Source organism: Triturus cristatus, chromosome 8 (genome assembly GCF_964204655.1).
Source record: "Triturus cristatus chromosome 8, aTriCri1.1, whole genome shotgun sequence".
Taxonomy (NCBI): Eukaryota; Metazoa; Chordata; class Amphibia; order Caudata; family Salamandridae; genus Triturus; species Triturus cristatus.
In genome coordinates, this window is record NC_140591.1 from 56,337,992 (window position 1) to 56,364,211 (window position 26,220).

Sequence of the window (26,220 nt, forward strand, 5' to 3'; positions counted from 1 at the left end):
TATACAAAACTGTTAGTAGTCAGATGACCTAGTTTGCCTACCCTCGCCATATAGGTCTGTGTGTCTGAGTATAAGTCCATTCATAGTTTACAAACATCTTCTAACTAACTTGGCTCCTAAAAAGGAAATTCACCCATCAGACCAATTTAGCTGCTGAATAATATTGGACAATTTAACACATAACTGCACATGCAGATAGAATGACCAGGGTCTGCATTTATCTTTAACAATTATCAAAAATACAACAGAAAGCCAAAATGGCCAGCTGGATGAAATAGCTCAGTTGGGAGAGTGTTAGATTGAAAATCTAAAAGTCCCTTGTTCAATGCTGGGTTTCGGAAAAGTCTGAGAGGTTTCTTGCTTCTCACAAAATATTTCTTGGTATCAGCTCAAGTTTTTCTTTCTTTATTTATCAAAATATTTGATCAACTGATCGACAACATGATCAATTCAACATAGAATTGTCTTTCTGTCCTCCTTCTAAATTTGCTTCCACCTCTCTTGCATTCAGCTTAGACTACAAATGTTTCCTATTTCATGCTTTTTTGTAAAGTAAACTCTTGTCTGCATCAGCTTCCACTTCTCCTTGAACACAGATTTCAGTATTCAGATGACATAGCTTACCTACTCAGGCCAAATACCTCTGTGTAATATGGTGCTAGTACATTCAGAGTAAAAAACAAAAGCTACCTAACCTGGATCCGAAAAATGCTATTTACCTATTGCACCCGTTAACTGATGAATGATACAGGACATCTTAAAACATAGCTCTAGCATGAGGTTGAGCATCTATTTTCTTGGGAAGTTTATAAGAAAGGATGAAGACCCAACCTACCAGCAGGCGGAAATAGCTCAGTTGGGAGCGCGTTAGACTGAAGATCTAAAGGTCCCTGGTTCAATCCCGGGTTTCGGCACAATTTCAACTTCTGCTTTTCATGTCACAAAAGCTGTTTGGAGTTAAATCAACGCTCTTCTTTATCAAAACCTTTTATCAATCTGATCAACAACACAATCAATTCAACATATTATTTACTTTCTGTCTTCCTTTCAAACTTGCTTCCACCTCTCTTGTATTCAACTATGCCTCATTTATTTGAAACTTCTTGCTTTATTTTAAAGTAAAGCTTTGCCTGCATCAGCCTCCAATTCCCCTTATACAAAACTGTCAGTAGTCAGATGACATAGCTTGTACACCCTGGCCATATAGGTCTGTGTTTCAGAGTATAAGTCAATTCAGAGTTTAGAAAAAAAAATTCTACCTACATTGTCCCCTAAAAAGGATATTCACTCATCAGACCAAGTTACCTGCTGAATGATACTGGACACTTTAACACATAACTATAAACGAAAATAGAATGACCAGGTTCTGTATGTATCGTCTACAATTATTAATAATACATCAGGAGGCCACAGGGACTTGTTGGCTGAAATATCTCAGTTGGGAGATCGTTAGACTGAAGAGCTTAAGGTACCTGATTCAATCCTGACTTTCAGCACAGTGCGAGGGGATCCTACATTCTTGCAAAATATTTCTTGAAATCAGCTCTAGGTTTTTTTTTATTTATTTCTCAAAATATTTTATCAACTGATCAACAACATGATAACTTCAACAAAAAGTTGTCTTTCTGTCCTCCTTCTAAACTTGCTTCCACCTCTCTTGCCATCAGCTTTGATGACGAATTTATCCCATTTTATACTTTTTTCAAAGTAAACTCTTGTCTGCATCAGCTTTCACTTCTCCTTGAACAAAGTTGTCAGTATTGAGATGACATAGCTTACCTACTCAGGCGACATACGTCTGTGTAATACAGTGCTGGTCCACTTAGAGTTTTAAAAGAAAAACGACCTAACATTTATCCCAAAAACGCTACTCACCCATTTCACCAGTTAGCTGCTGAACAATGCAGGACACATTAAAACACAGCTCTAACCTCAGATTGAAAATCCAGGTTCTGCATCTCTGTTCTGGGATTGTTCAAAAAAAGAGGCTGAATAGTATAGCTGCTGGCAGGCCGAAATAGCTCAGTTGGGAGTGCGTTAGACTGAAGATCTAAAGGTCCCTGGTTCGATCCCGGGTTTCGGCACATTTTGAACTTCTGCTTTGCATGCCACAAAGACTATTTTGAGTCAACTCATATTGACTTTGTTTATAATGATCAAAACCTTTTATCAAGATAATCAACAATACAATTAATTCAACATATTATTTACTTTCTGTCTTTCTTTCAAACTTGCTTCCACCTCTCTTGTATTCAACTTTGCCTCCTTTATTTCCCAATTCTTCCTTTAATTGAAAGTAAAGCTTTGCCTGCATCAGCCTCCAGTTCCCCTTATACAAAACTGTTAGTAGTCAGATGACCTAGCTTGCCGACCCTCGCCATATAGGTCTGTGTTTCTGAGTATAAGTCCATTCATAGTTTACAAACATCATCTAACTAACTTGGCTCCTAAAAAGGAAATTCACCCATCAGACCAATTTAGCTACTGAATAATACTGGACAATTTAACACATAACTGCACACGCAGATAGAGTGACCAGGTTCTGCATTTATCTTTAACAATTATAAAAAATACAACAGAAAGCCAAACTTGCCAGCTGGATGAAATAGCTCAGTTGGGAGAGCAGTAGACTGAATATCTAAAGGTCCCTGGTTCAATCCCGGGTTTAGGCACATTTTGAACTTTTGCTTTGCATGCCACAAATGCTATTTGGAGTCAACTCATATTGACGTTGTTTATAATGATCAAAACCTTTTATCAAGCTGATCGATAAGACAACCATTTCAACATATTTTTTACATTCTGTCTTTCTGTCAAACTTGCTTCCACCTCTCTTGTATTCAACTTTACCTGCTTTATTTGCCAATTCTTCCTTTAATTGAAAGTAAAGCTTTGCCTGCATCAGCCTCGAGTTCCCCTTATACAAAACTGTTAGTAGTCAGATGACCTAGTTTGCCTACCCTCGCCATATAGGTCTGTGTGTCTGAGTATAAGTCCATTCATAGTTTACAAACATCTTCTAACTAACTTGGCTCCTAAAAAGGAAATTCACCCATCAGACCAATTTAGCTGCTGAATAATATTGGACAATTTAACACATAACTGCACATGCAGATAGAATGACCAGGGTCTGCATTTATCTTTAACAATTATCAAAAATACAACAGAAAGCCAAAATGGCCAGCTGGATGAAATAGCTCAGTTGGGAGAGTGTTATATTGAAAATCTAAAAGTCCCTTGTTCAATGCTGGGTTTCGGAAAAGTCTGAGAGGTTTCTTGCTTCTCACAAAATATTTCTTGGTATCAGCTCAAGTTTTTCTTTCTTTATTTATCAAAATATTTGATCAACTGATCGAAAACATGATCAATTCAACATAGAATTGTCTTTCTGTCCTCCTTCTAAATTTGCTTCCACCTCTCTTGCATTCAGCTTCGACTACAAATGTTTCCTATTTCATGCTTTTTTGTAAAGTAAACTCTTGTCTGCATCAGCTTCCACTTCTCCTTGAACACAGATTTCAGTATTCAGATGACATAGCTTACCTACTCAGGCCAAATACCTCTGTGTAATATGGTGCTAGTCCATTCAGAGTAAAAAACAAAAGCTACCTAACCTGGATCCGAAAAATGCTATTTACCTATTGCACCCGTTAACTGATGAATGATACAGGACATCTTAAAACATAGCTCTAGCATGAGGTTGAGCATCTATTTTCTTGGGAAGTTTAAAAGAAAGGATGAAGACCCAAACTACCAGCAGGCTGAAATAGCTCAGTTGGGAGAGCGTTAGACAGAAGATCTAAAGGTCCCTGGTTCAATCCCGGGTTTCGGCACAATTTCAACTTCTGCTTTTCATGTCACAAAAGCTGTTTGGAGTTAAATCAACGCTCTTCTTTATCAAAACCTTTTATCAATCTGATCAACAACACAATCAATTCAACATATTATTTACTTTCTGTCTTCCTTTCAAACTTACTTCCACCTCTCTTGTATTCAATTATGCCTCATTTATTTGCAACTTCTTGCTTTATTTTAAAGTAAAGCTTTGCCTGCATCAGCCTCCAATTCCCCTTATACAAAACTGTCAGTAGTCAGATGACATAGCTTGTACACCCTGGCCATATAGGTCTGTGTTTCAGAGTATAAGTCAATTCAGAGTTTAGAAAAAAAAATTCTACCTACCTTGTCCCCTAAAAAGGATATTCACTCATCAGACCAAGTTACCTGCTGAATGATACTGGACACTTTAACACATAACTATAAACGAAAATAGAATGACCAGGTTCTGTATGTATCGTCTACAATTATTAATAATACATCAGGAGGCCACAGGGACTTGTTGGCTGAAATATCTCAGTTGGGAGATCGTTAGACTGAAGAGCTTAAGGTACCTGATTCAATCCTGACTTTCAGCACAGTGCGAGGGGATCCTAATTCTTGCAAAATATTTCTTGAAATCAGCTCTAGTTTTTTTTCTTTATTTCTCAAAATATTTTATCAACTGATCAACAACATGATAACTTCAACAAAAAGTTGTCTTTCTGTCCTCCTTCTAAACTTGCTTCCACCTCTCTTGCCATCAACTTTGATGACGAATTTATCCCATTTTATACTTTTTTCAAAGTAAACTCTTGTCTGCATCAGCTTTCACTTCTCCTTGAACAAAGTTGTCAGTATTGAGATGACATAGCTTACCTACTCAGGCGACATACGTCTGTGTAATACAGTGCTGGTCCACTCAGAGTTTTAAAAGAAAAACGACCTAACATTTATCCCAAAAACGCTACTCACCCATTTCACCAGTTAGCTGCTGAACAATGCAGGACACATTAAAACACAGCTCTAACCTCAGATTGAAAATCCAGGTTCTGCATCTCTGTTCTGGGATTGTTCAAAAAAAGAGGCTGAATACTATAACTGCTGGCAGGCCGAAATAGCTCAGTTGGGAGAGCGTTAGACTGAAGATCTAAAGGTCCCTGGTTCGATCCCGGGTTTCGGCACATTTTGAACTTCTGCTTTGCATGCCACAAAGACTATTTTGAGTCAACTCATATTGACTTTGTTTATAATGATCAAAACCTTTTATCAAGATAATCGACAATACAATTAATTCAACATATTATTTACTTTCTGTCTTTCTTTCAAACTTGCTTCCACCTCTCTTGTATTCAACTTTGCCTCCTTTATTTCCCAATTCTTCCTTTAATTGAAAGTAAAGCTTTGCCTGCATCAGCCTCCAGTTCCCCTTATACAAAACTGTTAGTAGTCAGATGACCTAGCTTGCCGACCCTCGCCATATAGGTCTGTGTTTCTGAGTATAAGTCCATTCATAGTTTACAAACATCATCTAACTAACTTGGCTCCTAAAAAGGAAATTCACCCATCAGACCAATTTAGCTACTGAATAATACTGGACAATTTAACACATAACTGCACACGCAGATAGAGTGACCAGGTTCTGCATTTATCTTTAACAATTATAAAAAATACAACAGAAAGCCAAACTTGCCAGCTGGATGAAATAGCTCAGTTGGGAGAGCAGTAGACTGAATATCTAAAGGTCCCTGGTTCAATCCCGGGTTTAGGCACATTTTGAACTTTTGCTTTGCATGCCACAAATGCTATTTGGAGTCAACTCATATTGACGTTGTTTATAATGATCAAAACCTTTTATCAAGCTGATCGATAAGACAACCATTTCAACATATTTTTTACATTCTGTCTTTCTGTCAAACTTGCTTCCACCTCTCTTGTATTCAACTTTACCTGCTTTATTTGCCAATTCTTCCTTTAATTGAAAGTAAAGCTTTGCCTGCATCAGCCTCGAGTTCCCCTTATACAAAACTGTTAGTAGTCAGATGACCTAGTTTGCCTACCCTCGCCATATAGGTCTGTGTGTCTGAGTATAAGTCCATTCATAGTTTACAAACATCTTCTAACTAACTTGGCTCCTAAAAAGGAAATTCACCCATCAGACCAATTTAGCTGCTGAATAATATTGGACAATTTAACACATAACTGCACATGCAGATAGAATGACCAGGGTCTGCATTTATCTTTAACAATTATCAAAAATACAACAGAAAGCCAAAATGGCCAGCTGGATGAAATAGCTCAGTTGGGAGAGTGTTATATTGAAAATCTAAAAGTCCCTTGTTCAATGCTGGGTTTCGGAAAAGTCTGAGAGGTTTCTTGCTTCTCACAAAATATTTCTTGGTATCAGCTCAAGTTTTTCTTTCTTTATTTATCAAAATATTTGATCAACTGATCGAAAACATGATCAATTCAACATAGAATTGTCTTTCTGTCCTCCTTCTAAATTTGCTTCCACCTCTCTTGCATTCAGCTTCGACTACAAATGTTTCCTATTTCATGCTTTTTTGTAAAGTAAACTCTTGTCTGCATCAGCTTCCACTTCTCCTTGAACACAGATTTCAGTATTCAGATGACATAGCTTACCTACTCAGGCCAAATACCTCTGTGTAATATGGTGCTAGTCCATTCAGAGTAAAAAACAAAAGCTACCTAACCTGGATCCGAAAAATGCTATTTACCTATTGCACCCGTTAACTGATGAATGATACAGGACATCTTAAAACATAGCTCTAGCATGAGGTTGAGCATCTATTTTCTTGGGAAGTTTAAAAGAAAGGATGAAGACCCAAACTACCAGCAGGCTGAAATAGCTCAGTTGGGAGAGTGTTAGACAGAAGATCTAAAGGTCCCTGGTTCAATCCCGGGTTTCGGCACAATTTCAACTTCTGCTTTTCATGTCACAAAAGCTGTTTGGAGTTAAATCAACGCTCTTCTTTATCAAAACCTTTTATCAATCTGATCAACAACACAATCAATTCAACATATTATTTACTTTCTGTCTTCCTTTCAAACTTACTTCCACCTCTCTTGTATTCAATTATGCCTCATTTATTTGCAACTTCTTGCTTTATTTTAAAGTAAAGCTTTGCCTGCATCAGCCTCCAATTCCCCTTATACAAAACTGTCAGTAGTCAGATGACATAGCTTGTACACCCTGGCCATATAGGTCTGTGTTTCAGAGTATAAGTCAATTCAGAGTTTAGAAAAAAAAATTCTACCTACCTTGTCCCCTAAAAAGGATATTCACTCATCAGACCAAGTTACCTGCTGAATGATACTGGACACTTTAACACATAACTATAAACGAAAATAGAATGACCAGGTTCTGTATGTATCGTCTACAATTATTAATAATACATCAGGAGGCCACAGGGACTTGTTGGCTGAAATATCTCAGTTGGGAGATCGTTAGACTGAAGAGCTTAAGGTACCTGATTCAATCCTGACTTTCAGCACAGTGCGAGGGGATCCTAATTCTTGCAAAATATTTCTTGAAATCAGCTCTAGTTTTTTTTCTTTATTTCTCAAAATATTTTATCAACTGATCAACAACATGATAACTTCAACAAAAAGTTGTCTTTCTGTCCTCCTTCTAAACTTGCTTCCACCTCTCTTGCCATCAACTTTGATGACGAATTTATCCCATTTTATACTTTTTTCAAAGTAAACTCTTGTCTGCATCAGCTTTCACTTCTCCTTGAACAAAGTTGTCAGTATTGAGATGACATAGCTTACCTACTCAGGCGACATACGTCTGTGTAATACAGTGCTGGTCCACTCAGAGTTTTAAAAGAAAAACGACCTAACATTTATCCCAAAAACGCTACTCACCCATTTCACCAGTTAGCTGCTGAACAATGCAGGACACATTAAAACACAGCTCTAACCTCAGATTGAAAATCCAGGTTCTGCATCTCTGTTCTGGGATTGTTCAAAAAAAGAGGCTGAATACTATAGCTGCTGGCAGGCCGAAATAGCTCAGTTGGGAGAGCGTTAGACTGAAGATCTAAAGGTCCCTGGTTCGATCCCGGGTTTCGGCACATTTTGAACTTCTGCTTTGCATGCCACAAAGACTATTTTGAGTCAACTCATATTGACTTTGTTTATAATGATCAAAACCTTTTATCAAGATAATCGACAATACAATTAATTCAACATATTATCTACTTTCTGTCTTTCTTTCAAACTTGCTTCCACCTCTCTTGTATTCAACTTTGCCTCCTTTATTTCCCAATTCTTCCTTTAATTGAAAGTAAAGCTTTGCCTGCATCAGCCTCCAGTTCCCCTTATACAAAACTGTTAGTAGTCAGATGACCTAGCTTGCCGACCCTCGCCATATAGGTCTGTGTTTCTGAGTATAAGTCCATTCATAGTTTACAAACATCATCTAACTAACTTGGCTCCTAAAAAGGAAATTCACCCATCAGACCAATTTAGCTACTGAATAATACTGGACAATTTAACACATAACTGCACATGCAGATAGAGTGACCAGGTTCTGCATTTATCTTTAACAATTATAAAAAATACAACAGAAAGCCAAAATTGCCAGCTGGATGAAATAGCTCAGTTGGGAGAGCAGTAGACTGAAGATCTAAAGGTCCCTGGTTCAATCCCGGGTTTAGGCACATTTTGAACTTCTGCTTTGCATGCCACAAATGCTATTTGGAGTCAACTCATATTGACGTTGTTTATAATGATCAAAACCTTTTATCAAGCTGATCGATAAGACAACCATTTCAACATATTTTTTACATTCTGTCTTTCTGTCAAACTTGCTTCCACCTCTCTTGTATTCAACTTTACCTGCTTTATTTGCCAATTCTTCCTTTAATTGAAAGTAAAGCTTTGCTTGCATCAGCCTCGAGTTCCCCTTATACAAAACTGTTAGTAGTCAGATGACCTAGTTTGCCTACCCTCACCATATAGGTCTGTGTGTCTGAGTATAAGTCCATTCATAGTTTACAAACATCTTCTAACTAACTTGGCTCCTAAAAAGGAAATTCACCCATCAGACCAATTTAGCTGCTGAATAATATTGGACAATTTAACACATAACTGCACATGCAGATAGAATGACCAGGGTCTGCATTTATCTTTAACAATTATCAAAAATACAACAGAAAGCAAAAATGGCCAGCTGGATGAAATAGCTCAGTTGGGAGAGTGTTAGATTGAAAATCTAAAAGTCCCTTGTTCAATGCTGGGTTTCGGAAAAGTCTGAGAGGTTTCTTGCTTCTCACAAAATATTTCTTGGTATCAGCTCAAGTTTTTCTTTCTTTATTTATCAAAATATTTGATCAACTGATCGACAACATGATCAATTCAACATAGAATTGTCTTTCTGTCCTCCTTCTAAATTTGCTTCCACCTCTCTTGCATTCAGCTTCGACTACAAATGTTTCCTATTTCATGCTTTTTTGTAAAGTAAACTCTTGTCTGCATCAGCTTCCACTTCTCCTTGAACACAGATTTCAGTATTCAGATGACATAGCTTACCTACTCAGGCCAAATACCTCTGTGTAATATGGTGCTAGTCCATTCAGAGTAAAAAAAATAGCTACCTAACCTGGATCCGAAAAATGCTATTTACCTATTGCACCCGTTAACTGATGAATGATACAGGACATCTTAAAACATAGCTCTAGCATGAGGTTGAGCATCTATTTTCTTGGGAAGTTTAAAAGAAAGGATGAAGACCCAAACTACAAGCAGGCCGAAATAGGTCAGTTGGGAGAGCGTTAGACTGAAGATCTAAAGGTCCCTGGTTCAATCCCGGGTTTCGGCACAATTTCAACTTCTGCTTTTCATGTCACAAAAGCTGTTTGGAGTTAAATCAATGCTCTTCTTTATCAAAACCTTTCATCAATATGATCAACAACACAATCAATTCAACATATTATTTACTTTCTGTCTTCCTTTCAAACTTGCTTCCACCTCTCTTGTATTCAACTATGCCTCATTTATTTGCAACTTCTTGCTTTATTTTAAAGTAAAGCTTTGCCTGCATCAGCCTCCAATTCCCCTTATACAAAACTGTCAGTAGTCAGATGACATAGCTTGTACACCCTGGCCATATAGGTCTGTGTTTCAGAGTATAAGTCAATTCAGAGTTTAGAAAAAAAAATTCTACTTACCTTGTCCCCTAAAAAGGATATTCACTCATCAGACCAAGTTACCTGCTGAATGATACTGGACACTTTAACACATAACTATAAACGAAAATAGAATGACCAGGTTCTGTATGTATCGTCTACAATTATTAATAATACATTAGGAGGCCACAAGGACTTGTTGGCTGAAATATCTCAGTTGGGAGATCGTTAGACTGAAGAGCTTAAGGTACCTGATTCAATCCTGACTTTCAGCACAGTGCGAGGGGATCCTACATTCTTGCAAAATATTTCTTGAAATCAGCTCTAGTTTTTTTTTCTTTATTTCTCAAAATATTTTATCAACTGATCAACAACATGATAACTTCAACAAAAAGTTGTCTTTCTGTCCTCCTTCTAAACTTGCTTCCACCTCTCTTGCCATCAGCTTTGATGACGAATTTATCCCATTTTATACTTTTTTCAAAGTAAACTCTTGTCTGCATCAGCTTTCACTTCTCCTTGAACAAAGTTGTCAGTATTGAGATGACATAGCTTACCTACTCAGGCGACATACGTCTGTGTAATACAGTGCTGGTCCACTCAGAGTTTTAAAAGAAAAACGACCTAACATTTATCCCAAAAACGCTACTCACCCATTTCACCAGTTAGCTGCTGAACAATGCAGGACACATTAAAACACAGCTCTAACCTCAGATTGAAAATCCAGGTTCTGCATCTCTGTTCTGGGATTGTTCAAAAAAAGAGGCTGAATACTATAGCTGCTGGCAGGCCGAAATAGCTCAGTTGGGAGAGCGTTAGACTGAAGATCTAAAGGTCCCTGGTTCGATCCCGGGTTTCGGCACATTTTGAACTTCTGCTTTGCATGCCACAAAGACTATTTTGAGTCAACTCATATTGACTTTGTTTATAATGATCAAAACCTTTTATCAAGATAATCGACAATACAATTTATTCAACATATTATTTACTTTCTGTCTTTCTTTCAAACTTGCTTCCACCTCTCTTGTATTCAACTTTGCCTCCTTTATTTCCCAATTCTTCCTTTAATTGAAAGTAAAGCTTTGCCTGCATCAGCCTCCAATTCCCCTTATACAAAACTGTTAGTAGTCAGATGACCTAGCTTGCCGACCCTCGCCAGATAGGTCTGTGTTTCTGAGTATAAGTCCATTCATAGTTTACAAACATCATCTAACTAACTTGGCTCCTAAAAAGGAAATTCACCCATCAGACCAATTTAGCTACTGAATAATACTGGACAATTTAACACATAACTGCACATGCAGATAGAGTGACCAGGTTCTGCATTTATCTTTAACAATTATAAAAAATACAACAGAAAGCCAAAATTGCCAGCTGGATGAAATAGCTCAGTTGGGAGAGCAGTAGACTGAAGATCTAAAGGTCCCTGGTTCAATCCCGGGTTTAGGCACATTTTGAACTTCTGCTTTGCATGCCACAAATGCTATTTGGAGTCAACTCATATTGACGTTGTTTATAATGATCAAAACCTTTTATCAAGCTGATCGATAAGACAACCATTTCAACGTATTTTTTACATTCTGTCTTTCTGTCAAACTTGCTTCCACCTCTCTTGTATTCAACTTTACCTGCTTTATTTGCCAATTCTTCCTTTAATTGAAAGTAAAGCTTTGCTTGCATCAGCCTCGAGTTCCCCTTATACAAAACTGTTAGTAGTCAGATGACCTAGTTTGCCTACCCTCGCCATATAGGTCTGTGTGTCTGAGTATAAGTCCATTCATAGTTTACAAACATCTTCTAACTAACTTGGCTCCTAAAAAGGAAATTCACCCATCAGACCAATTTAGCTTCTGAATAATATTGGACAATTTAACACATAACTGCACATGCAGATAGAATGACCAGGGTCTGCATTTATCTTTAACAATTATCAAAAATACAACAGAAAGCCAAAATGGCAAGCTGGATGAAATAGCTCAGTTTGGAGAGTGTTAGATAGAAAATCTAAAAGTCCCTTGTTCAATGCTGGGTTTCGGAAAAGTCTGAGAGGTTTCTTGCTTCTCACAAAATATTTCTTGGTATCAGCTCAAGTTTTTCTTTCTTTATTTATCAAAATATTTGATCAACTGATCGACAACATGATCAATTCAACATAGAATTGTCTTTCTGTCCTCCTTCTAAATTTGCTTCCACCTCTCTTGCATTCAGCTTCGACTACAAATGTTTCCTATTTCATGCTTTTTTGTAAAGTAAACTCTTGTCTGCATCAGCTTCCACTTCTCCTTGAACACAGATTTCAGTATTCAGATGACATAGCTTACCTACTCAGGCCAAATACCTCTGTGTAATATGGTGCTAGTCCATTCAGAGTAAAAAAAAAAGCTACCTAACCTGGATCCGAAAAATGCTATTTACCTATTGCACCCGTTAACTGATGAATGATACAGGACATCTTAAAACATAGCTCTAGCATGAGGTTGAGCATCTATTTTCTTGGGAAGTTTAAAAGAAAGGATGAAGACCCAAACTACCAGCAGGCCGAAATAGCTCAGTTGGGAGAGCGTTAGACTGAAGATCTAAAGGTCCCTTGTTCAATCCCGGGTTTCGTCACAATTTCAACTTCTGCTTTTCATGTCACAAAAGCTGTTTGGAGTTAAATCAACGCTCTTCTTTATCAAAACCTTTCATCAATCTGATCAACAACACAATCAATTCAGCATATTATTTACTTTCTGTCTTCCTTTCAAACTTGCTTCCACCTCTCTTGTATTCAACTATGCCTCATTTATTTGCAACTTCTTGCTTTATTTTAAAGTAAAGCTTTGCCTGCATCAGCCTCCAATTCCCCTTATACAAAACTGTCAGTAGTCAGATGACATAGCTTGTACACCCTGGCCATATAGGTCTGTGTTTCAGAGTATAAGTCAATTCAGAGTTTAGAAAAAAAAATTCTACTTACCTTGTCCCCTAAAAAGGATATTCACTCATCAGACCAAGTTACCTGCTGAATGATACTGGACACTTTAACACATAACTATAAACGAAAATAGAATGACCAGGTTCTGTATGTATCGTCTACAATTATTAATAATACATCAGGAGGCCACAGGGACTTGTTGGCTGAAATATCTCAGTTGGGAGATCGTTAGACTGAAGAGCTTAAGGTACCTGATTCAATCCTGACTTTCAGCACAGTGCGAGGGGATCCTACATTCTTGCAAAATATTTCTTGAAATCAGCTCTAGTTTTTTTTTCTTTATTTCTCAAAATATTTTATCAACTGATCAACAACATGATAACTTCAACAAAAAGTTGTCTTTCTGTCCTCCTTCTAAACTTGCTTCCACCTCTCTTGCCATCAGCTTTGATGACGAATTTATCCCATTTTATACTTTTTTCAAAGTAAACTCTTGTCTGCATCAGCTTTCACTTCTCCTTGAACAAAGTTGTCAGTATTGAGATGACATAGCTTACCTACTCAGGCGACATACGTCTGTGTAATACAGTGCTGGTCCACTCAGAGTTTTAAAAGAAAAACGACCTAACATTTATCCCAAAAACGCTACTCACCCATTTCACCAGTTAGCTGCTGAACAATGCAGGACACATTAAAACACAGCTCTAACCTCAGATTAAAAATCCAGGTTCTGCATCTCTGTTCTGGGATTGTCCAAAAAAGAGGCTGAATACTATAGCTGCTGGCAGGCCGAAATAGCTCAGTTGGGAGAGCGTTAGACTGAAGATCTAAAGGTCCCTGGTTCGATCCCGGTTTTCGGCACATTTTGAACTTCTGCTTTGCATGCCACAAAGACTATTTTGAGTCAACTCATATTGACTTTGTTTATAATGATCAAAACCTTTTATCAAGATAATCGACAATACAATTAATTCAACATATTATTTACTTTCTGTCTTTCTTTCAAACTTGCTTCCACCTCTCTTGTATTCAACTTTGCCTCCTTTATTTCCCAATTCCTCCTTTAATTGAAAGTAAAGCTTTGCCTGCATCAGCCTCCAGTTCCCCTTATACAAAACTGTTAGTAGTCAGATGACCTAGCTTGCCGACCCTCGCCAGATAGGTCTGTGTTTCTGAGTATAAGTCCATTCATAGTTTACAAACATCATCTAACTAACTTGGCTCCTAAAAAGGAAATTCACCCATCAGACCAATTTAGCTACTGAATAATACTGGACAATTTAACACATAACTGCACATGCAGATAGAGTGACCAGGTTCTGCGTTTATCTTTAACAATTATAAAAAATACAACAGAAAGCCAAAATTGCCAGCTGGATGAAATAGCTCAGTTGGGAGAGCAGTAGACTGAAGATCTAAAGGTCCCTGGTTCGATCCCGGGTTTAGGCACATTTTGAACTTCTGCTTTGCATGCCACAAATGCTATTTGCAGTCAACTCATATTGACGTTGTTTATAATGATCAAAACCTTTTATCAAGCTGATCGATAAGACAACCATTTCAACATATTTTTTACATTCTGTCTTTCTGTCAAACTTGCTTCCACCTCTCTTGTATTCAACTTTACCTGCTTTATTTGCCAATTCTTCCTTTAATTGAAAGTAAAGCTTTGCTTGCATCAGCCTCGAGTTTCCCTTATACAAAACTGTTAGTAGTCAGATGACCTAGTTTGCCTACCCTCGCCATATAGGTCTGTGTGTCTGAGTATAAGTCCATTCATAGTTTACAAACATCTTCTAACTAACTTGGCTCCTAAAAAAGAAATTCACCCATCAGACCAATTTAGCTGCTGAATAATATTGGACAATTTAACACATAACTGCACATGCAGATAGAATGACCAGGGTCTGTATTTATCTTTAACAATTATCAAAAATACAACAGAAAGCCAAAATGGCCAGCTGGATGAAATAGTTCAGTTGGGAGAGTGTTAGATTGAAAATCTAAAAGTCCCTTGTTCAATGCTGGGTTTCGGAAAAGTCTGAGAGGTTTCTTGCTTCTCACAAAATATTTCTTGGTATCAGCTCAAGTTTTTCTTTCTTTATTTATCAAAATATTTGATCAACTGATCGACAACATGATCAATTCAACATAGAATTGTCTTTCTGTCCTCCTTCTAAATTTGCTTCCACCTCTCTTGCATTCAGCTTCGACTACAAATGTTTCCTATTTCATGCTTTTTTGTAAAGTAAACTCTTGTCTGCATCAGCTTCCACTTCTCCTTGAACACAGATTTCAGTATTCAGATGACATAGCTTACCTACTCAGGCCAAATACCTCTGTGTAATATGGTGCTAGTCCATTCAGAGTAAAAAAAAAAGCTACCTAACCTGGATCCGAAAAATGCTATTTACCTATTGCACCCGTTAACTGATGAATGATACAGGACATCTTAAAACATAGCTCTAGCATGAGGTTGAGCATCTATTTTCTAGGGAAGTTTAAAAGAAAGGATGAAGACCCAAACTACCAGCAGGCCGAAATATCTCAGTTGGGAGAGGGTTAGACTGAAGATCTAAAGGTCCCTGGTTCAATCCCGGGTTTCGGCACCATTTCAACTTCTGCTTTTCATGTCACAAAAGCTGTTTGGAGTTAAATCAACGCTCTTCTTTATCAAAACCTTTTATCAATCTGATCAACAAACAATCAATTCAACATATTATTTACTTTCTGTCTTCCTTTCAAACTTGCTTCCACCTCTCTTGTATTCAACTATGCCTCATTTATTTGCAACTTCTTGCTTTATTTTAAAGTAAAGCTTTGCCTGCATCAGCCTCCAATTCCCCTTATACAAAACTGTCAGTAGTCAGATGACATAGCTTGTACACCCTGGCCATATAGGTCTGTGTTTCAGAGTATAAGTCAATTCAGAGTTTAGAAAAAAAAAATCTACTTACCTTGTCCCCTAAAAAGGATATTCACTCATCAGACCAAGTTACCTGCTGAATGATACTGGACACTTTAACACATAACTATAAACGAAAATAGAATGACCAGGTTCTGTATGTATCGTCTACAATTATTAATAATACATCAGGAGGCCACAGGGACTTGTTGGCTGAAATATCTCAGTTGGGAGATCGTTAGACTGAAGAGCTTAAGGTACCTGATTCAATCCTGACTTTCAGCACAGTGCGAGGGGATCCTACATTCTTGCAAAATATTTCTTGAAATCAGCTCTAGTTTTTTTTTCTTTATTTCTCAAAATATTTTATCAACTGATCAACATCATGATAACTTCAACAAAAAGTTGTCTTTCTGTCCTCCTTCTAAACTTGCTTCCACCTCTCTTGCCATCAGCTTTGATGACGAATTTATCCCATTTTATACTTTTTTCAAAGTAAACTCTTGTCTGCATCAGCTTTCACTTCTCCTTGAACAAAGTTGTCAGTATTGAGATGACATAGCTTACCTACTCAGGCGACATACGTCTGTGTAATACAGTGCTGGTCCACTCAGAGTTTTAAAAGAAAAACGACCTAACATTTATCCCAAAAACGCTACTCACCCATTTCACCAGTTAGCTGCTGAACAATGCAGGACACATTAAAACACAGCTCTAACCTCAGATTGAAAATCCAGGTTCTGCATCTCTGTTCTGGGATTGTTCAAAAAAAGAGGCTGAATACTATAGCTGCTGGCAGGCCGAAATAGCTCAGTTGGGAGAGCATTAGACTGAAGATCTAAAGGTCCCTGGTTCGATCCCGGGTTTCGGCACATTTTGAACTTCTGCTTTGCATGCCACAAAGACTATTTTGAGTCAACTCATATTGACATTGTTTATAATGATCAAAACCTTTTATCAAGCTGATCGATAAGACAACCATTTCAACATATTTTTTACATTCTGTCTTTCTGTCAAACTTGCTTCCACCTCTTTTGTATTCAACTTTACCTGCTTTATTTGCCAATTCTTCCTTTAATTGAAAGTAAAGCTGTGCCTGCATCAGCCTCGAGTTCCCCTTATACAAAACTGTTAGTAGTCAGATGACCTAGTTTGCCTACCCTCGCCATATAGGTCTGTGTGTCTGAGTATAAGTCCATTCATAGTTTACAAACATCTTCTAACTAACTTGGCTCCTAAAAAGGAAATTCACCCATCAGACCAATTTAGCTGCTGAATAATATTGGACAATTTAACACATAACTGCACATGCAGATAGAATGACCAGGGTCTGCATTTATCTTTAACAATTATCAAAAATACAACAGAAAGCCAAAATGGCCAGCTGGATGAAATAGCTCAGTTGGGAGAGTGTTAGATTGAAAATCTAAAAGTCCCTTTTTCAATGCTGGGTTTCGGAAAAGTCTGAGAGGTTTCTTGCTTCTCACAAAATATTTCTTGGTATCAGCTCAAGTTTTTCTTTCTTTATTTATCAAAATATTTGATCAACTGATCGACAACATGATCAATTCAACATAGAATTGTCTTTCTGTCCTCCTTCTAAATTTGCTTCCACCTCTCTTGCATTCAGCTTCGACTACAAATGTTTCCTATTTCATGCTTTTTTGTAAAGTAAACTCTTGTCTGCATCAGCTTCCACTTCTCCTTGAACACAGATTTCAGTATTCAGATGCCATAGCTTACCTACTCAGGCCAAATACCTCTGTGTAATATGGTGCTAGTCCATTCAGAGTAAAAAAAAAAGCTACCTAACCTGGATCCGAAAAATGCTATTTACCTATTGCACCCGTTAACTGATGAATGATACAGGACATCTTAAAACATAGCTCTAGCATGAGGTTTAGCATCTATTTTCTTGGGAAGTTTAAAAGAAAGGATGAAGACCCAAACTACCAGCAGGCCGAAATAGCTCAGTTGGGAGAGCGTTAGACTGAAGATCTAAAGGTCCCTGGTTCAATCCCGGGTTTCGGCACAATTTCAACTTCTGCTTTTCATGTCACAAAAGCTGTTTGGAGTTAAATCAACGCTCTTCTTTATCAAAACCTTTCATCAATCTGATCAACAACACAATCAATTCAACATATTATTTACTTTCTGTCTTCCTTTCAAATTTGCTTCCACCTCTCTTGTATTCAACTATGCCTCATTTATTTGCAACTTCTTGCTTTATTTTAAAGTAAAGCTTTGCCTGCATCAGCCTCCAATTCCCCTTATACAAAACTGTCAGTAGTCAGATGACATAGCTTGTACACCCTGGCCATATAGGTCTGTGTTTCAGAGTATAAGTCAATTCAGAGTTTAGAAAAAAAAATTCTACTTACCTTGTCCCCTAAAAAGGATATTCACTCATCAGACCAAGTTACCTGCTGAATGATACTGGACACTTTAACACATAACTATAAACGAAAATAGAATGACCAGGTTCTGTATGTATCGTCTACAATTATTAATAATACATCAGGAGGCCACAGGGACTTGTTGGCTGAAATATCTCAGTTGGGAGATCGTTAGACTGAAGAGCTTGAGGTACCTGATTCAATCCTGACTTTCAGCACAGTGCGAGGGGATCCTACATTCTTGCAAAATATTTCTTGAAATCAGCTCTAGTTTTTTTTTCTTTATTTCTCAAAATATTTTATCAACTGATCAACAACATGATAACTTCAACAAAAAGTTGTCTTTCTGTCCTCCTTCTAAACTTGCTTCCACCTCTCTTGCCATCAGCTTTGATGATGAATTTATCCCATTTTATACTTTTTTCAAAGTAAACTCTTGTCTGCATCAGCTTTCACTTCTCCTTGAACAAAGTTGTCAGTATTGAGATGACATAGCTTACCTACTCAGGCGACATACGTCTGTGTAATACAGTGCTGGTCCACTCAGAGTTTTAAAAGAAAAACGACCTAACATTTATCCCAACAACGCTACTCACCCATTTCACCAGTTAGCTGCTGAACAATGCAGGACACATTAAAACACAGCTCTAACCTCAGATTGAAAATCCATGTTCTGCATCTCTGTTCTGGGATTGTTCAAAAACAGAGGCTGAATACTATAGCTGCTGGCAGGCCGAAATAGCTCAGTTGGGAGAGCGTTAGACTGAAGATCTAAAGGTCCCTGGTTCGAACCCGGGTTTTGGCACATTTTGAACTTCTGCTTTGCATGCCACAAAGACTATTTTGAGTCAACTCATATTGACTTTGTTTATAATGATCAAAACCTTTTATCAAGATAATCGACAATACAATTAATTCAACATATTATTTACTTTCTGTCTTTCTTTCAAACTTGCTTCCACCTCTCTTGTATTCAACTTTGCCTCCTTTATTTCCCAATTCTTCCTTTAATTGAAAGTAAAGCTTTGCCTGCATCAGCCTCCAGTTCCCCTTATACAAAACTGTTAGTAGTCAGATGACCTAGCTTGCCGACCCTCGCCAGATAGGTCTGTGTTTCTGAGTATAAGTCCATTCATAGTTTACAAACATCATCTAACTAACTTGGCTCCTAAAAAGGAAATTCACCCATCAGACCAATTTAGCTACTGAATAATACTGGACAATTTAACACATAACTGCACATGCAGATAAAGTGACCAGGTTCTGCATTTATCTTTAACAATTATAAAAAATACAACAGAAAGCCAAAATTGCCAGCTGGATGAAATAGCTCAGTTGGGAGAGCAGTAGACTGAAGATCTAAAGGTCCCTGGTTCAATCCCGGGTTTAGGCACATTTTGAACTTCTGCTTTGCATGCCACAAATGCTATTTGGAGTCAACTCATATTGACGTTGTTTATAATGATCAAAACCTTTTATCAAGCTGATCGATAAGACAACCATTTCAACATATTTTTTACATTCTGTCTTTCTGTCAAACTTGCTTCCACCTCTCTTGTATTCAACTTTACCTGCTTTATTTGCCAATTCTTCCTTTAATTGAAAGTAAAGCTTTGCTTGCATCAGCCTCGAGTTCCCCTTTTACAAAACTGTTAGTAGTCAGATGACCTAGTTTGCCTACCCTCGCCATATAGGTCTGTGTGTCTGAGTATAAGTCCATTCATAGTTTACAAACATCTTCTAACTAACTTGGCTCCTAAAAAGGAAATTCACCCATCAGACCAATTTAGCTGCTGAATAATATTGGACAATTTAACACATAACTGCACATGCAGATAGAATGACCAGGGTCTGCATTTATCTTTAACAATTATCAAAAATACAACAGAAAGCCAAAATGGCCAGCTGGATGAAATAGCTCAGTTGGGAGAGTGTTAGATTGAAAATCTAAAAGTCCCTTGCTCAATGCTGGGTTTCGGAAAAGTCTGAGAGGTTTCTTGCTTCTCACAAAATATTTCTTGGTATCAGCTCAAGTTTTTCTTTCTTTATTTATCAAAATATTTGATCAACTGATCGACAACATGATCAATTCAACATAGAATTGTCTTTCTGTCCTCCTTCTAAATTTGCTTCCACCTCTCTTGCATTCAGCTTCGACTACAAATGTTTCCTATTTCATGCTTTTTTGTAAAGTAAACTCGTCTGCATCAGCTTCCACTTCTCCTTGAACACATATTTCAGTATTCAGATGACATAGCTTACCTACTCAGGCCAAATACCTCTGTGTAATATGGTGCTAGTCCATTCAGAGTAAAAAAAAAAGCTACCTAACCTGGATCCGAAAAATGCTATTTACCTATTGCACCAGTTAACTGATGAATGATACAGGACATCTTAAAACATAGCTCTAGCATGAGGTTGAGCATCTATTTTCTTGGGAAGTTTAAAAGAAAGGATGAAGACCCAAACTACCAGCAGGCTGAAATAGCTCAGTTGGGAGAGCGTTAGACTGAAGATCTAAAGGTCCCTGGTTCAATCCCGGGTTTCGGCACAATTTCAACTTCTGCTTTTCATGTCACAAAAGCTGTTTGGAGTTAAATCAACGCTCTTCTTTATCAAAACCTTTCATCAATCTGATCAACAACACAATCAATTCAACATATTATTTACTTTCTGTCTTCCTTTCAAACTTGCTTCCACCTCTCTTGTATTCAACTATGCCTCATTTATTTGCAACTTCTTGCTTTATTTTAAAGTAAAGCTTTGCCTGCATCAGCCTCCAATTCCCCTTATACAAAACTGTCAGTAGTCAGATGACATAGCTTGTACACCCTGGCCATATAGGTCTGTGTTTCAGAGTATAAGTCAATTCAGAGTTTAGAAAAAAAAATTCTACTTACCTTGTCCCCTAAAAAGGATATTCACTCATCAGACCAAGTTACCTGCTGAATGATCCTGGACACTTTAACACATAACTATAAACGAAAATAGAATGACCAGGTTCTGTATGTATCGTCTACAATTATTAATAATACATCAGGAGGCCACAGGGACTTGTTGGCTGAAATATCTCAGTTGGGAGATCGTTAGACTGAAGAGCTTAAGGTACCTGATTCAATCCTGACTTTCAGCACAGTGCGAGGGGATCCTACATTCTTGCAAAATATTTCTTGAAATCAGCTCTAGTTTTTTTTTCTTTATTTCTCAAAATATTTTATCAACTGATCAACATCATGATAACTTCAACAAAAAGTTGTCTTTCTGTCCTCCTTCTAAACTTGCTTCCACCTCTCTTGCCATCAGCTTTGATGACGAATTTATCCCATTTTATACTTTTTTCAAAGTAAACTCTTGTCTGCATCAGCTTTCACTTCTCCTTGAACAAAGTTGTCAGTATTGAGATGACATAGCTTACCTACTCAGGCGACATACGTCTGTGTAATACAGTGCTGGTCCACTCAGAGTTTTAAAAGAAAAACGACCTAACATTTATCCCAAAAACGCTACTCACCCATTTCACCAGTTAGCTGCTGAACAATGCAGGACACATTAAAACACAGCTCTAACCTCAGATTGAAAATCCAGGTTCTGCATCTCTGTTCTGGGATTGTTCAAAAAAAGAGGCTGAATACTATAGCTGCTGGCAGGCCGAAATAGCTCAGTTGGGAGAGCGTTAGACTGAAAATCTAAAGGTCCTTGGTTCGATCCCGGGTTTCGGCACATTTTGAACTTCTGCTTTGCATGCCACAAAGACTATTTTGAGTCAACTCATATTGACTTTGTTTATAATGATCAAAACCTTTTATCAAGATAATCGACAATACAATTAATTCAACATATTATTTACTTTCTGTCTTTCTTTCAAACTTGCTTCCACCTCTCTTGTATTCAACTTTGCCTCCTTTATTTCCCAATTCTTCCTTTAATTGAAAGTAAAGCTTTGCCTGCATCAGCCTCCAATTCCCCTTATACAAAACTGTTAGTAGTCAGATGACCTAGCTTGCCGACCCTCGCCAGATAGGTCTGTGTTTCTGAGTATAAGTCCATTCATAGTTTACAAACATCATCTAACTAACTTGGCTCCTAAAAAGGAAATTCACCCATCAGACCAATTTAGCTACTGAATAATACTGGACAATTTAACACATAACTGCACATGCAGATAGAGTGACCAGGTTCTGCATTTATCTTTAACAATTATAAAAAATACAACAGAAAGCCAAAATTGCCAGCTGGATGAAATAGCTCAGTTGGGAGAGCAGTAGACTGAAGATCTAAAGGTCCCTGGTTCAATCCCGGGTTTAGGCACATTTTGAACTTCTGCTTTGCATGCCACAAATGCTATTTGGAGTCAACTCATATTGACGTTGTTTATAATGATCAAAACCTTTTATCAAGCTGATCGATAAGACAACCATTTCAACGTATTTTTTACATTCTGTCTTTCTGTCAAACTTGCTTCCACCTCTCTTGTATTCAACTTTACCTGCTTTATTTGCCAATTCTTCCTTTAATTGAAAGTAAAGCTTTGCTTGCATCAGCCTCGAGTTCCCCTTATACAAAACTGTTAGTAGTCAGATGACCTAGTTTGCCTACCCTCGCCATATAGGTCTGTGTGTCTGAGTATAAGTCCATTCATAGTTTACAAACATCTTCTAACTAACTTGGCTCCTAAAAAGGAAATTCACCCATCAGACCAATTTAGCTTCTGAATAATATTGGACAATTTAACACATAACTGCACATGCAGATAGAATGACCAGGGTCTGCATTTATCTTTAACAATTATCAAAAATACAACAGAAAGCCAAAATGGCAAGCTGGATGAAATAGCTCAGTTTGGAGAGTGTTAGATAGAAAATCTAAAAGTCCCTTGTTCAATGCTGGGTTTCGGAAAAGTCTGAGAGGTTTCTTGCTTCTCACAAAATATTTCTTGGTATCAGCTCAAGTTTTTCTTTCTTTATTTATCAAAATATTTGATCAACTGATCGACAACATGATCAATTCAACATAGAATTGTCTTTCTGTCCTCCTTCTAAATTTGCTTCCACCTCTCTTGCATTCAGCTTCGACTACAAATGTTTCCTATTTCATGCTTTTTTGTAAAGTAAACTCTTGTCTGCATCAGCTTCCACTTCTCCTTGAACACAGATTTCAGTATTCAGATGACATAGCTTACCTACTCAGGCCAAATACCTCTGTGTAATATGGTGCTAGTCCATTCAGAGTAAAAAAAAAAGCTACCTAACCTGGATCCGAAAAATGCTATTTACCTATTGCACCCGTTAACTGATGAATGATACAGGACATCTTAAAACATAGCTCTAGCATGAGGTTGAGCATCTATTTTCTTGGGAAGTTTAAAAGAAAGGATGAAGACCCAAACTACCAGCAGGCCGAAATAGCTCAGTTGGGAGAGCGTTAGACTGAAGATCTAAAGGTCCCTTGTTCAATCCCGGGTTTCGTCACAATTTCAACTTCTGCTTTTCATGTCACAAAAGCTGTTTGGAGTTAAATCAACGCTCTTCTTTATCAAAACCTTTCATCAATCTGATCAACAACACAATCAATTCAGCATATTATTTACTTTCTGTCTTCCTTTCAAACTTGCTTCCACCTCTCTTGTATTCAACTATGCCTCATTTATTTGCAACTTCTTGCTTTATTTTAAAGTAAAGCTTTGCCTGCATCAGCCTCCAATTCCCCTTATACAAAACTGTCAGTAGTCAGATGACATAGCTTGTACACCCTGGCCATATAGGTCTGTGTTTCAGAGTATAAGTCAATTCAGAGTTTAGAAAAAAAAATTCTACTTACCTTGTCCCCTAAAAAGGATATTCACTCATCAGACCAAGTTACCTGCTGAATGATACTGGACACTTTAACACATAACTATAAACGAAAATAGAATGACCAGGTTCTGTATGTATCGTCTACAATTATTAATAATACATCAGGAGGCCACAGGGACTTGTTGGCTGAAATATCTCAGTTGGGAGATCGTTAGACTGAAGAGCTTAAGGTACCTGATTCAATCCTGACTTTCAGCACAGTGCGAGGGGATCCTACATTCTTGCAAAATATTTCTTGAAATCAGCTCTAGTTTTTTTTTCTTTATTTCTCAAAATATTTTATCAACTGATCAACAACATGATAACTTCAACAAAAAGTTGTCTTTCTGTCCTCCTTCTAAACTTGCTTCCACCTCTCTTGCCATCAGCTTTGATGACGAATTTATCCCATTTTATACTTTTTTCAAAGTAAACTCTTGTCTGCATCAGCTTTCACTTCTCCTTGAACAAAGTTGTCAGTATTGAGATGACATAGCTTACCTACTCAGGCGACATACGTCTGTGTAATACAGTGCTGGTCCACTCAGAGTTTTAAAAGAAAAACGACCTAACATTTATCCCAAAAACGCTACTCACCCATTTCACCAGTTAGCTGCTGAACAATGCAGGACACATTAAAACACAGCTCTAACCTCAGATTAAAAATCCAGGTTCTGCATCTCTGTTCTGGGATTGTCCAAAAAAGAGGCTGAATACTATAGCTGCTGGCAGGCCGAAATAGCTCAGTTGGGAGAGCGTTAGACTGAAGATCTAAAGGTCCCTGGTTCGATCCCGGTTTTCGGCACATTTTGAACTTCTGCTTTGCATGCCACAAAGACTATTTTGAGTCAACTCATATTGACTTTGTTTATAATGATCAAAACCTTTTATCAAGATAATCGACAATACAATTAATTCAACATATTATTTACTTTCTGTCTTTCTTTCAAACTTGCTTCCACCTCTCTTGTATTCAACTTTGCCTCCTTTATTTCCCAATTCCTCCTTTAATTGAAAGTAAAGCTTTGCCTGCATCAGCCTCCAGTTCCCCTTATACAAAACTGTTAGTAGTCAGATGACCTAGCTTGCCGACCCTCGCCAGATAGGTCTGTGTTTCTGAGTATAAGTCCATTCATAGTTTACAAACATCATCTAACTAACTTGGCTCCTAAAAAGGAAATTCACCCATCAGACCAATTTAGCTACTGAATAATACTGGACAATTTAACACATAACTGCACATGCAGATAGAGTGACCAGGTTCTGCGTTTATCTTTAACAATTATAAAAAATACAACAGAAAGCCAAAATTGCCAGCTGGATGAAATAGCTCAGTTGGGAGAGCAGTAGACTGAAGATCAAAAGGTCCCTGGTTCAATCCCGGGTTTAGGCACATTTTGAACTTCTGCTTTGCATGCCACAAATGCTATTTGCAGTCAACTCATATTGACGTTGTTTATAATGATCAAAACCTTTTATCAAGCTGATCGATAAGACAACCATTTCAACATATTTTTTACATTCTGTCTTTCTGTCAAACTTGCTTCCACCTCTCTTGTATTCAACTTTACCTGCTTTATTTGCCAATTCTTCCTTTAATTGAAAGTAAAGCTTTGCTTGCATCAGCCTCGAGTTTCCCTTATACAAAACTGTTAGTAGTCAGATGACCTAGTTTGCCTACCCTCGCCATATAGGTCTGTGTGTCTGAGTATAAGTCCATTCATAGTTTACAAACATCTTCTAACTAACTTGGCTCCTAAAAAAGAAATTCACCCATCAGACCAATTTAGCTGCTGAATAATATTGGACAATTTAACACATAACTGCACATGCAGATAGAATGACCAGGGTCTGTATTTATCTTTAACAATTATCAAAAATACAACAGAAAGCCAAAATGGCCAGCTGGATGAAATAGTTCAGTTGGGAGAGTGTTAGATTGAAAATCTAAAAGTCCCTTGTTCAATGCTGGGTTTCGGAAAAGTCTGAGAGGTTTCTTGCTTCTCACAAAATATTTCTTGGTATCAGCTCAAGTTTTTCTTTCTTTATTTATCAAAATATTTGATCAACTGATCGACAACATGATCAATTCAACATAGAATTGTCTTTCTGTCCTCCTTCTAAATTTGCTTCCACCTCTCTTGCATTCAGCTTCGACTACAAATGTTTCCTATTTCATGCTTTTTTGTAAAGTAAACTC

General features: G+C 37.5%; 7 non-coding genes across 7 annotated transcripts; all 7 read left to right on the forward strand.

Moving 5' to 3' along the window:
• The first annotated feature begins 4,927 nt into the window (after positions 1 to 4,927).
• Positions 4,928 to 5,000, forward strand: TRNAF-GAA (transfer RNA phenylalanine (anticodon GAA)). The gene has a single exon. It is a non-coding gene; the product is annotated as a tRNA-Phe (tRNA).
• Positions 5,001 to 7,843: 2,843 nt separating this feature from the next.
• TRNAF-GAA (transfer RNA phenylalanine (anticodon GAA)) lies at positions 7,844 to 7,916 on the forward strand. Its single transcript has one exon. It is a non-coding gene; the product is annotated as a tRNA-Phe (tRNA).
• Positions 7,917 to 10,760: 2,844 nt separating this feature from the next.
• On the forward strand, positions 10,761 to 10,833 carry TRNAF-GAA (transfer RNA phenylalanine (anticodon GAA)). Its single transcript has one exon. It is a non-coding gene; the product is annotated as a tRNA-Phe (tRNA).
• Positions 10,834 to 16,592: 5,759 nt separating this feature from the next.
• TRNAF-GAA (transfer RNA phenylalanine (anticodon GAA)) lies at positions 16,593 to 16,665 on the forward strand. The gene has a single exon. It is a non-coding gene; the product is annotated as a tRNA-Phe (tRNA).
• Positions 16,666 to 17,752: 1,087 nt separating this feature from the next.
• TRNAF-GAA (transfer RNA phenylalanine (anticodon GAA)) lies at positions 17,753 to 17,825 on the forward strand. The gene has a single exon. It is a non-coding gene; the product is annotated as a tRNA-Phe (tRNA).
• A 1,096-nt stretch (positions 17,826 to 18,921) lies between these two features.
• On the forward strand, positions 18,922 to 18,994 carry TRNAF-GAA (transfer RNA phenylalanine (anticodon GAA)). The gene has a single exon. It is a non-coding gene; the product is annotated as a tRNA-Phe (tRNA).
• Positions 18,995 to 21,836: 2,842 nt separating this feature from the next.
• On the forward strand, positions 21,837 to 21,909 carry TRNAF-GAA (transfer RNA phenylalanine (anticodon GAA)). Its single transcript has one exon. It is a non-coding gene; the product is annotated as a tRNA-Phe (tRNA).
• Positions 21,910 to 26,220: the final 4,311 nt, after the last annotated feature.